Source organism: Stegodyphus dumicola, chromosome 9 (genome assembly GCF_044657685.1).
Source record: "Stegodyphus dumicola isolate Sdum_Otavi_A_Nest chromosome 9, ASM4465768v1".
NCBI classification, from domain to species: Eukaryota; Metazoa; Arthropoda; class Arachnida; order Araneae; family Eresidae; genus Stegodyphus; species Stegodyphus dumicola.
In genome coordinates, this window is record NC_140776.1 from 125,674,491 (window position 1) to 125,687,576 (window position 13,086).

The window sequence follows — 13,086 nt, forward strand, 5'->3', positions numbered from 1 at the left end:
TCTGAATAAAATTTTTGGGTGCATATTGCGTCCATGATCACGTGTGACGAAAAATATAATTTCGATAATAAGTTCGTGTCTGGCAATAAAAATTATATTCATTTCGGCCTTGTCTGTCTACAAATCTCTCCTTAGTCATCTCTCTAACAACACAGTAAAATCTCTCCAAGCTCACAGAGAACCATCGCCAATCCGTCGCAGGGTACTCCCTTCATCTTATATATATGCGGCATAAGTGTCTGTTTGTCGCCGATAGTTTATTGGTTGCTTGCGTAACTGTATTAGCCAATGGAGTGACGTTGCCACGGCATTCAAATAGTCCATATACACTGATACCATACATGCAGTTATCATTGTTTTAATTACATGCAATATCATTGTTTTAATTAAATTATCATGGTATTTAAGAACATTTAAATATTTTTAATTCATACAATTGTTGCTTATTATGCATTTAATTATATTTACATATAAATTACCTAGAAACTTGCAAACGTTGAGAAATTAAAGGAGACGAAACCAACTAACGAGTTGTGCGCAGTACATCTCATCAGGTAGGTTTACCCAAATTTCTATGCTAAATATCCTTTCGGTTAAAGAGTTTAAAATTTTGCCCAATTTTATTCCGACATTGTATTTTAAACTGAATTTCAGCTGAACACAAATTGAGCGCGTCAGGGCGAACGTGAACATTTGTTTGCATTAGCAATCATCTGTTTTTGAAATGGTTTGCAACTGAACGCAAGAGTTCGTGAGTTCCTGTTCAAGAGTTCGTGAAAGAACGAACGTAAAATTCAAAATAATTGATGGTACTCTGCAAGGCGAGCTTAAAAATGATGGAAAGATCTACACAAGAAATGTTGTGTACAAAGAGATCTTTGTCATGTGAATTAACATTTTATTATTTAAATCACCTTTATTTATTGAGCTAGCAGTGGCTCTTAAGAAATGTACCGCCAGTGGTTTCCTTCATTGCACTCTACTTTAAGCAATTAAGTAAGTAGAAGGGGAAAACCCCGTGGGGAAGTAAGCAAAGGGGCCTTCTCGCCGCCTGACCTGGGTAATTCAGTTTGAATTAGCAGACATCTTTGCACAAATAATTTTAATTACAATTTATAATATCTAAAACAGCGGCCATTTCTTATGACCTCCGGGCTTTCTAGCATTAGATATGTATGCAAATACTGGGCCGATCCTAGTGTGGGGCAAGATGGTATATAGCAAGTGGGAGGCCAAATTTAAGGGCGGCGAAATGATTATCAAATATATTATATTTCTGGGGAAAAGGGTGGCCTATTTTAATTTGCAGGTGAGCTGCCAGCGGTCTAGGATCGGCACTGTATAAATATCGTGCCTAGATGTAATGGAAACAGCCTTAATATGAGCTACATTATTTAAGATCAAAATTCTTATTTCAATCGTTCTATATTTTTCACGAATATGAGTTCAAAAGTGCCAAGTAAAGTATAACTTCTGGTTTATCATATATAGTCAAAATCTCATATGTTCTTCTCAATCATGATTGTATATGCATCATATATGCATATACAAGTTTTAAATGCTAAATATGAGAAGTTTTGGATGTGACAACACAGTGACACGGGGAAGAAAAGTTATTTTATTTCACACAATGGCAGCACATTTCTTTTTAATTTTTAAGCTTTCTCATTAAATCCGAAACATAACTATTTTACACCTTGCCGTGTGGCAACGTATTGTTTTTAAATTACTGAGTTTGTTAATCAAAACTTAATTGATTTCGCACTAAACATAAAATAATAATAAAAAAAAGTTCAAAAATTAAACCTCGGTTTCGAGTTGCATATGTTCGGGTGGAGGGCTATGTGTCTTCAATATGTTGTGGCTCCAGGTTTCGCTATTTTTCCCAATACATGCATACATACATTCTTAAATATTTAATAAGAGAGAGAAAGAAGATAGGCTACTGGATAATACCAGACTTCAAACTGCACTTACTAAAATAGTCCCCCAAATTATTTCTTCAAATCTTTTCCTTATATCTAACAAAATACCTTATACATTTTTGAGAATAATACAGGTATATATATATATATATATTAGTGCTACGTATAATACAACTACACGCGATTTTGATATGTTAGCTTCATAGCATCAAATATTCATGTAGTTAATTGAGAAACCAATAAAATAACTAGCCAAAAATTCCTTGCTTTCTCAGAAAGTACAGTAGTCTTTTTTAACGTTTCTTTAAAACACAAATCGGCATTTCAGATTGTTGGAAGCAAAACCATTCAGAATAGGAAAACAGCATTCTAAAAGGAATTTTACTTTTTTTAGAAAAGAAAGAAATTGTTTTGGCTTGCTAATGAAAGTTCTGAGATACAATTCTTTACTAAAAATAATGAGAATTCAAGTATTAGACTTGTAAGAGTTGTAGATCAACTTTCTACGATTCTGTTAATTTTCCATCGTTACCCAAACCGTTGATTTCAAATCATTGTTACCTTAAAGAAATATTTTTAAAAAAATCTTCTCAGCAGTCTGAACCAAAAATTTCCATTACCTTTCCAAAAGGTAACGAGAAGAATGTAGATTAAAAAACGGATTGCAGTAACGGGAAGAATGTAGAGAAAAAACGGAGAAACAAATCCCAGTGCAAGTAGTGAAATAGGTCGTAAATTGCACTCTTGAGTCTGTGGGCCAAACCCACTTAACGACCGTAATGGGTCAATGGGTGCTCGATGTTCGGCCAATGGTCTGGAAAAAAATAGTGACTTCATTCCCAGTTTGCGGAAACAAAAAGCGTCGTGATTTTTGTTTCAACGGGGCAATGGCCTTCCTGAGGAATGACTCAACATTTTCTCTCTGATTACGTTAAGTTCAAGGCCAGATCTGTTTAATTGGTCTCTGGTCAAGGTCATTCTAGAGTTGCAGACGACAAAAAATTACATGGAGAAGTCTCATACAATAAGTGACTTCGCTATGTAATTAAGGAAAAAAAGTGTATTTTAAAAGTTGTTTTCCATTAAAACATATATATAAAAATTTTGCTTTAATCAAAAATTTCACATATAAAGTAATCATTTTCCCCTTTGTGTTATTATATAAAGAATTCAAGAAATCTGAGAATAGTTAAGATCTGTATTTAGATTCAAGATAATTTTTAATTTGTCCCACCTCTGACAAATGTTAATCCATTCTTGAACTTTTCAGTTGATCTACAAACATTTTCAGAAATATTCGCACAAACGTAGAATTTTGTGAATATGAAATTTTCTTAAATTAGAATCCAAATTGTTTATCCAAATCATGAATCTTCCGAATTTCTTGAAACCTTCCAATAAAATAAATGGTAAGAAAAAAGAGAAAACTTTTCGCTTTTTTTTTTCAAAATTTGATTAAATATTGAAGTAATTTTAGAATGCTACCGATAATACTTGATAACTGAAATAATATTGATTACACAGTTCCCCTTAAATTTCTTCTTTGTAAATTTTTAATATTTTGCTAAATACTGAAAGTTTTTTATTTGAGCAAAATTTTAAATTTCCGTTCCGTGAAAACCATTCAGAATATTTTAAAATCTAAGCATGTGTGTAGATGTTAGGATTATTTTAAAAGGTGGTTTAGATAAAAAACTAAAAATAGAACTCTAATTTCTCCTTAGAAAATTGAGAAAAATTAAAAAAAATAATAATATTTTTTTAAAGAATTTATGAAAGTACCAAGCACTAAACACTTTTAGTACAATCTAAAAAAGAAGAAACTTTAAAGATTTTAAGACTAATCTTGCTAGAATTGAATTAAACTAGACAAACGACATTTTCTAGAATTAATACTATTAACGATATTTTAAGTTAGGATTCAAAAGGTTCAAATGATGAAAAAGGCTCGAAAGCTGAAATTTTCGAATTTCGAGGCTATTTCAAGATCTGAAAGTCTCAACTTTAATATAAATCCTAGCTTGTTGCCATCAAAAGTATCAAATTATTATTAAGAAAAGCGCATTAATTAAAAATGTGTGAGAATCGCTTTTAAATAGCTCACTTTATTACACTAAAAAGCAACGAAATATTATAATTAACAGAACAAATGAAAACTTTTGTGCCTCATTTATTTACAAAAGCTTCTGTTTTGCCTTGACGTGATTATCTCTTGATTATCTCAACTGGTCCTCACCAGCGGCCGAGCGGTAAAAGCGGCTGAACACTGGTAGTACGGTCAGGGGTTCAGGTTCTGGCGAAGAATGTGACTCCATGGGCGTCTTCGTGGTTTTTCTTACCTTAAACGTGAATACGAGACAGTTTCCCTTAAAACATCCTCTACGACAGCGTTTCTTAAACTGTGGGTCGACAAAAATTTAGCAGTTTTGATATTTCTTTGACTTATTATAACAATTTTACAATTGCCAAATATTTTTATACAATGTATCTGAAAATAGATAAAGACAATACAGACAAAGAAAAAAGGAAAACGTTTCGACGCATTCTTTTTATAATAGAAACGTTCATTTTATTTGCTTTGCACGTGACACTATCATTTCGTCTGTTACTTATTTAAAATTTTCCCATTGTTCTATGTTTTAAAATTAGAAATTAAAGTTAATGACCTAAAACTGCAATTACAGTACAAGGGAAAACATTGACAGTTTCACACGCGCGTGTGTCGGATTTGCACAATGTTCATGGGGTTCCATAAAAGTTTCGTATGTATTATGGGGTCCTGGGGGTTGCGAAATAATCACAGTGATAAAAAGGGGTCGCGACTGAAAAAAGTTTAAAAAACCCTGCTTCCCTTTCTGTGTAGTGCCAAAATACGAAGCACGTAATAAATAAATAAAAGGTAAACCGGCAGCTCTTCTCTCAAGTTCTAAAAAAGTTAGGCCTTGAAAAAAAAATTCAAAAATATGAACGAAAAATGTCTCACAGCTTTTAGATTTTATATTACGTTAAGAGGGGCATTTTAAAAAGAAAACTTTTTGAGTGCTACCTTTATTTATTAAATATCACGTTCTCGCACTTAAACCAAAAAATTCAGTTCGACAGTAATATCGCAAAATAATTTTAAAATGAAATTAAAGCTTAGGATATTTTCATATTTAAACTGTAAAGTAATTAAGCAATAAACTAATCGATTTAAAAGTAATAACCACATTTCTTAAGAATATTTTTTCTGTTTTTTTTTAATGTGTTGATTTTAATGTGGTTGAGTATTTGTTAAAATCATGAGATTTCTAATTAGAAATATTCAACATTTTTATGAATTTACTCTAGCTGGACTCATTAAAATCATTATATACTTTTTTGTCATAAGTACTTTAGTGACCTTCCACGCGATAGGAGAGATTTTAAGAAATAATACAGGGAATATAAAAATATGTACGGCAACATCTAACACTTTATCGGGAATTCTAAAAATATGCTGCTTTCAAACATTTTGTGTGTGTATGTTTTTTTTATCTTGCTTTTGAATTGAATTTTATGTGGCATAAAAGCGAAGAAAATGATATTTAGTAAATAAAGGTGACACATAACATAAGAAGTTAATAATAAAAACACAAAAAATGTTTTGTTAGCCGTCTTATTAAGAAAGCTGAATATTGATATTATGAAGTAAAAAAAAAATGTACTGCTATGCAGCTTTTAAAACTTTTTCTGGTTTTGAACTGTATGTGGCGTAAGTGCAGAAAAAACCATGCTTAATAATAAAGCTAAAATGGCAAAAAAAGGGAGAGTTGGCAGGAGTGAGGGCAAAAGCAAACTGGTAGACTGCGAGCCCAACGAGAACGTAAAATACTTTAACAAACACTTTTGGGCGACTGTTGAAATGAGAAACTTTTCAGTGTATTCTTTCTTACTTCATATTTTGTGCAAATCTGATGAGTTTTTAATTACAACTAAGCAATTTAAAAGCGTTGTCATTGTCTGAGAAAAAATGCTTTGATCTTCTATGCGTTAGTGTGTTACCATTTAGTAAACCGTCAGATATTTAACTTTCAAATTTAATCAGTCGATTACTGAAATGAAGCGATTTAAAAGCAATAAACGCAGTTCTTAGTTCTATTTTTTTACTTTTTAATCCGATTAATTTAATTAAAAATGAATTTAATCCATCACATATTTAATAAGAGATATTAAATATTTAAATCAAATCACGATTCAATTGCATACATATATATTCTATAATTATACATACTGAATATATATATATATATATATATATATATATTCTATAATTATACATACTGAATATATATATATATATATATATATATATTTGTATACATTCTACAAAAAAAATCTGAAATGTTTCAGATTTTAAATTACGTCCAAAGGGGCGTTTTTTAACATTTTGTGTGTTACCTTTCTTTATTAAATATCATGTTCCTCGCACTTAAACCATAAGATCCAGTGCAACAGCAATATCGCAAAATAGTTTTAAAACGAGCATATCTTTAGAATTTCCGATACAGAGACTCACGCGCTGGAGATAAAAATGTTTTTTCTGCACAACGTTGCCATTGCTCGCTTTGAAATCCTTGAGTTTGTTAATCAAAAATTCGTCAAAGTTTTAAAAAATAGGAAATCGATCATAAAACAAATTTCAAATTTCAAATTTGGTCTTCCACATGCTCATATTCGTTGGAGGATTACGTTATTCAAAATTCGATGACTCTATGTACCGTTGTTTTATCACAATACGAGAAATATACATACATTTATGCAGATTTTTCATTATTTAATTTCTTCAAATATAATGCAGGACTCTAACATTTTATGGCAACAGTTTGAAAAGTGAACCGACATTTATCCGTCCGACGCAAAATGCCAAAACGAAACTAATAGTCCTTCGGGATTCAAATCCCTTTGGACTAATAATTATTTTATTCGGCTGGTAATGCTATAAAAAAAACATCTGATACATTTCATCCCTTATATGAAATATAAGCTTGAAAGGAGCGGGTCTGTTTTAAAAAAACCTGTTGACAATAAATCTATAAATTTTTTTCGTTGCTCGAAATTCTAAAATTACCTACTCTCTAAGAAAACGCTTTTACTTCCTATTCTTACTTACGGAGGAATAACATATTTGTTATGTTAACAACTATTCATTAAGTTACGGCGTAGTAGAGATCCAAAGCCAGATTCTTTTGAACCGCTATCAGGTCATCTTACCAGATGATCTACTGGAGTCAAGAAACTGTTTCGTGTTATTTCTACTAATGAATGAAGCTCCAGATGATTGGATCTTTACGACGTGATATTAAATACAGAATATGAAAAGATGGGTCTTTCATACTCCACTTTCTGTTTGCATATACTTTTAAGAATCTGCAATATTTAAGAATTTTTATATTGTACAAATATCCTTTAATTTTAGTGCTTTAATATCGCCGAGAGATGAAATAAAACTAGACTTACAGATTTTTCTAGAATAATTTATATAATATTTATTAAATAAACGAAAAACATTAAAAACATGAGATAAAACTCTAAGAAAAATTGTCTCAGCTTGAAATTTAAAACTCGTGAAAATATTTGTGCTTCAGAATTATTTCTGTATCTAGACTGCATCGGACGAAACAATAGGATAAAGAAATTGCCATTTTACCATTACTTACAAATGAAGTCAAGGGTAACAAAAAAAATTTTTTAGAATGGTTTTTCTCTTACAAAAGTCTTGTTTTCTTTCGTTTATTTTATTTCTTTACTTATTTTTTACGAAAACCAAAAACGGAAACCCAGTGCCTTCTTTTACAGCTGTAGTAATTTTTTTCGCTACATTTACTCGTAAAAACTACTGCATAAGCACTGTTAATGAAGACATAAATTTAATTCAGGAAAGCTGTAACTCTAAATTACGGCAGTCTTGCTCAATAGGAATAGAAATGAATAAAAGTTGGAAAAATAAATCCATTGACCAACGTATAAAAGAGTCTTGTACGAAAATTAATATTTTTTAATTTTTGATTAATATTTTTGAATCGAATGTTTAATACACAATGCGTTAAGGTAAGCAAAAGTTAACATTTTACTTATTAATTTCACATTTTATTCGAGTGTTGCCATTCAACAAAATGTAAGATACTTATTGTTTATATCGAAGATTAATCTGTCTGTTACTCATTAACAAACTAAGCTAGTTTACAGCAATAAATGCAGTTAAGAATATTACTCTTTTTATTTTTTAATCATCTTGATTAAAATAAAAATGCATTGATTTCATGATACATCTAATTAAAAACATTCAACATTATTATGAAATTACGTTTTACAATCTTTCACTTTTCAAATACCCAGAAGATATAGAACACCGTCTTCTTAGTCTAAATGTAGTATCCTATAAAATGTTTCTTTATTCCACCTGAGTCGTCTCTATTGATAATCTCTACTGATAAAAACTTTAAATGACCCCTTTTAGGGGACAGTTAAAATCTGTAGCCTTTCAATTATTATTTTTTTTTCTAATTTTCTTTAGTTAGTGGTTTGTATCGCAAAACTTCTATTGCCGATGTGTATGTATTCAATAATGTGAGCATTTTGCATCTGATAAAAAACAAATAATGTTTAAGCTTAAATAACAGTATTTTATAGTAAAATATACAAAAACTATGGTTAATAATTCATTTTTGATATTTAATGGATATGATTTCATTAATCATAATTTAACGCCATTTTTTAGACTTTTTTAATTTTCAAATATGGAAAAGACCAATTTAGAAAATTACTATATGCACTATATATGTCAGGAAATGATCACTCTTAAGCTGCAGTCCCTGTATAAAAATCTCTGAAACGATTTTTATGACTACATCCATGGTCATGAAAGTTCTCAATCAATAATATTGCAAAAGACATTTATAAGCATTTTATTAGTGATATTTATGTAAATTGTTAAGACAAAAAATTTTCCATTTTAAAACTTTTTCGTTTTTGTAGACTCACAGGTGGTGTATTTCTATAATTCGAAAGGTACAAAATAAAATAAAGAAGGAGATTATCAATGAATAGATATGATTGTTTTAAAAGTGCTCGACTAGACTTAAAAGTAATGCATTGTTATAATTTGAACGCTGAACTGCATCGGAGAGCAACGGCTCTCAGAACTGGTGATTTGCCATATTGAGAATGAGACGGTAGCCTACGTAATGTAATATTATACAGCTATAAAACGTTGAATAAGGCTATAAATGTTCCTGGGTAACAAAATAGTCAGGGTACACTTCTGGAAAGTACGATAAACTTACGCAAAAGTGTTCAAATTACGCTTTTACATTTAAGATAATTCCTAGTAGAAGGTTAGAAAATGAACTTTTTTTTTTCAGAAACTGTACATATAAAAAGAAAATTTAATATTTTCTTGGCTTTTTATTTTTTATTTTCGCAACTCAGACTAAAACAATGCTTAAACGAAACCTCAATATTTAAAGAAATAAAATATTTTTACACCTGTCTAAAATCAACTCTGAAGTAAAATTTGGACTCTTTCATTGCGTAATATGTTTAGAAAATAATTTTCAGCTCCAGGAACTGTTTTAAGAATTACCTGAATATTTTATCCATTAATGAAAAAGAACGAAAAGAGAATAGTCTTTGGCTTAAAACAGTTCTTAAAATACTAAAATTGGAAGAATGTACTTATATAATTAGCCATTAAATTACTTTAATGCAAAAGGTAACAAAGTAATTACAAAGAGCCTCAAATCGCACAAACTTTAAATGTTTAAATGCAGTACAAAAAGTAATTCTTTTACGATCTAGGGAAAGATTCGATAAATGCAAAATTTTATGTAAAACAAGAAAACTGCAAAATATTGCCGGATAGAAAGATATGATTTAATGACAGCTTTGGAATAAATATTCATTTAAAAGGCCATGCATAATTCTTTTCAATTAGGTAATTATGCCTATGTATCATTCTAATATATTTATGACATTAAATTATGTAAACTTTAAACTGCAATGTTTCCTATTATTAGAAAGTTATATGCATTCCTACAAAGTTTTTTTTTATTCTGTTTCTAATTTATTTTCAAATAGAAGCTCCATCTGAGAAAATATGATTTAAATGTTATAAGAGTATTACTAACAAAAAAGGCAAAATCTTTATTTATGTATAAACAAAAATACCTCAGAATATATATATTAACGAATGTTAGCTCTCGAAAATTTCATTAATATTTATTTATTATTTTAAATTAAATTCACCGACAAAATTTAATAGGTTTTACTTTTAATTTACATTGTTTAAATAATATTTAAATTCACATAATTTAAAAATATACTTTTCCTATTTGACTTTAAATTCCCACGAAACTGCTATTTCGAATGCGAAGGGAAAATTGAACTTAATTATTTAAAAAATAAATTAAAAGGAACCGTTAAATCTGCCATCTTTTTTCTTTTGCATCATACCAGAACTTTCAGCCTAAATTTGCAAAATTAACTGATGTTAGTTTAAAAAAAACATACGCAGCATTTACATTACGAATAATATAAAATTATGATTAATAGATGATATTAAAAATTTTAATAGCTTCAAACATTTCCTTAAAAGATATTTTTTTAATTTAATTTCTTTTCTTTGATAGCATAAAAGTAGTTCATACTAATTAAAAAAATATATAAGCAGCATTTACACAATATATACAAAATTAAACTTTAAAATAATTTCAAATGACTTTTTTTTACAAAATTCCGAAAACTATTTAAAACATCTATATGCTTCTTTTGCATTTCCTTTGTAACAGATATAAAAAATCTCTTACCTTTCAAACAAAGCGATCAATGACCTTGACAGTAGTTTCAAAACGCGAAAAAGTCCAAAGCTGGAGTTTTCCAAACTAAGAGAGAGAGAGAGATCTTCAAAACTTTTCTTTTCCCAGCTCTCACAACAACGTTTCAGAAAAAGGAAGGAACTCTAAAGAACGTCTTCTTTCTCTCAGTGAAGAATCGTTCTCGGAGAACGGAAAGAGGGAAAACTCCAATCAGTATGCGTAAGTCCTGGTATGTCGATGCATATTATGGATGAGGAAACCACAGTATCGGAAGATGGAATTGTCGAACTTGACCGTGCTCTAGTGCGGAAGTCAATAAAGAGTCGACAGAGACCTTGGCCGTTTTTATACGGGGAGCGAGTGAAGCGTGAAATGGCTCGGTGCATCTTCCACCGAGATTGTATATCAGCTGTACGGGTTCAGTTGGCGCTCTACTTGGCTCGTCTCTACCGTGACCGAGCGAAGAAGACACCCAGAGCTCGTCTCAGACCTCTGCAGGGAAAACGACTTTTGGGAGAGAGTCTCGAGCCAGTAAAAAACTACACTTGGAATTTTATGATCCCAATTTAGGGAGATTTAGACGCATGCAAAACTCATTACGAAAGATTAAGCTTCGAGAAAAGGTGTAAGAAAAATAAGAAATCGATAATAAGGAAGTTTTTTGTGGGGGAGGAGGATAAGTTACTCCGGTTGTTTGATTTTTATTGTTGATGTAAAAGTTGGCGGGGAAAGAGAATTTTTACTGTTCTTTTTAAATTCGAAGAGTCGTTTTCCATGGGAAAACTGGATGAATTCATGCAAAATGAAGAAGATAAGTTTTAAAGGAATCAGGCAACAAGACGAGGGGTATTCGACGAGTTTATTAGCTGAATTCAGAGGCATTTTAAATTTTACTATATTTTTCATTTTCTTACTAACCATTTAAAATATTAGTCGACTGTAGTTAACAGAAAAATATACTATTAAAATTTATCCATATTTTTAAGCAGTTTTATTTGGAGAATAACTACGTTTAGTTGTGCAAACTGAATCTGTATTCAAATAAAGAATACACTTCAAAAGAGAAAGGACAATATCTGTGTTCATATTACTCCTATATTTCGATAAAAATCAATGGATGACAGAAAATGAATAGCTGTACATTTAATTTATTTTTAAAATTTAGCAATTTATTTTCAATGACTAATTTAACAAAGTTTATTCCAAATTAAGTACATTTAAATTACGTACTATTAAGAAAAACAACAATGCGTAATACTACGACTTCATCTGCTATTATTATTCTCACATCTTTTCTTCTCCTTTCTGGATTTTATGTAGAAATATTCTTTTATTCTTATGATTTGCTTTGCTAATTTATACATTATCCCAAAGAAGCAAATTTAATTTTCTTTCAGATTATCATCTTGTGCCCACGGTTAGCCAACTAATATAGTTATTATAAAAAAATATATTATGATTTTAATGGATATAATAAGATATTTCTCTCTCCTTTCCGCATGCCTTCGTGGTGTAACTGAAAGCACGCTCGACGCGTATTCGGGACGTCCAGAATTTGAATCTCGATGGGGGCATTCTACATTTTTCATGTTCCTGTATCGATATAACCTAATGACTCTATGCGTATGAGTCAAACTAGCAGTTAATAATAATAGAGACGAAGAACTGCGTTTATTGCTTTTAAATCGCTTAGTTTGTCAACCAATAATATGCAAAGTCTGTACAATGAAATAAGCCTACCAACGGCCGAACGGTAAAGTCGCCGAACACTGGTAGTTTGGTCCGAGGTTTGAATCGCGCAAACGGGCTGGCTGCTTGAGTGTTTTTGTGATTTTCCCCACGTGTAACTTGTATACGTGTAGCTTCTCTTAGAAAGTCCTCCACGAAAACATTCCTTTAAGAGATAACCTCGAGGTTTTGCCGTAATCACATAAACCAAAACTATAAAATAAAAATAATAATTAACGTAATTTATATGAGGATAAGTATATATGACGATTTTAATAAACCCTGTTAATGTTAATTTTACGAGTCTAGTTACTAATTAATAATAATTTAAATGAATTTGCGTTTATTGTTTTTAAATCATTTAGTTATGTTAATAAATAACAGAATAAATTTTAAAGAGAAATAAAATATCTTACGGTTTGCCGAATTGCAACACACTGGCGGGAGGAAGAAATTATTTCTTATTTCTTGCAGGGGCAAAAAAAATTTTTTTTTTTAAATTGTCGAGTTTGTTGATTAAGTTTGCAAGAAAAGTTGTTTTGCTTTGCCAAGTGGCAGCGCATTTTTTCTAAATTGCTAATTTTCTGTTTGTTGCAAAG

General features: G+C 30.3%; 1 protein-coding gene across 2 annotated transcripts in view; it reads right to left on the reverse strand.

Annotated features, from left to right (window-relative positions):
* tyn (trynity) overlaps positions 1-11,079 on the reverse strand; it is a 74,572-nt gene extending 63,493 nt beyond the window's left edge. Inside the window, exon 1 of one of the 2 annotated variants that reach the window (XM_035355351.2) lies at positions 10,751-11,079. The gene's annotated coding sequence lies outside the window, so the exon portion shown is untranslated. The remainder of the gene's footprint in view (positions 1-10,750) is intronic. The other variant, XM_035355352.2, reaches the window with a different exon arrangement.
* Positions 11,080-13,086: the final 2,007 nt, after the last annotated feature.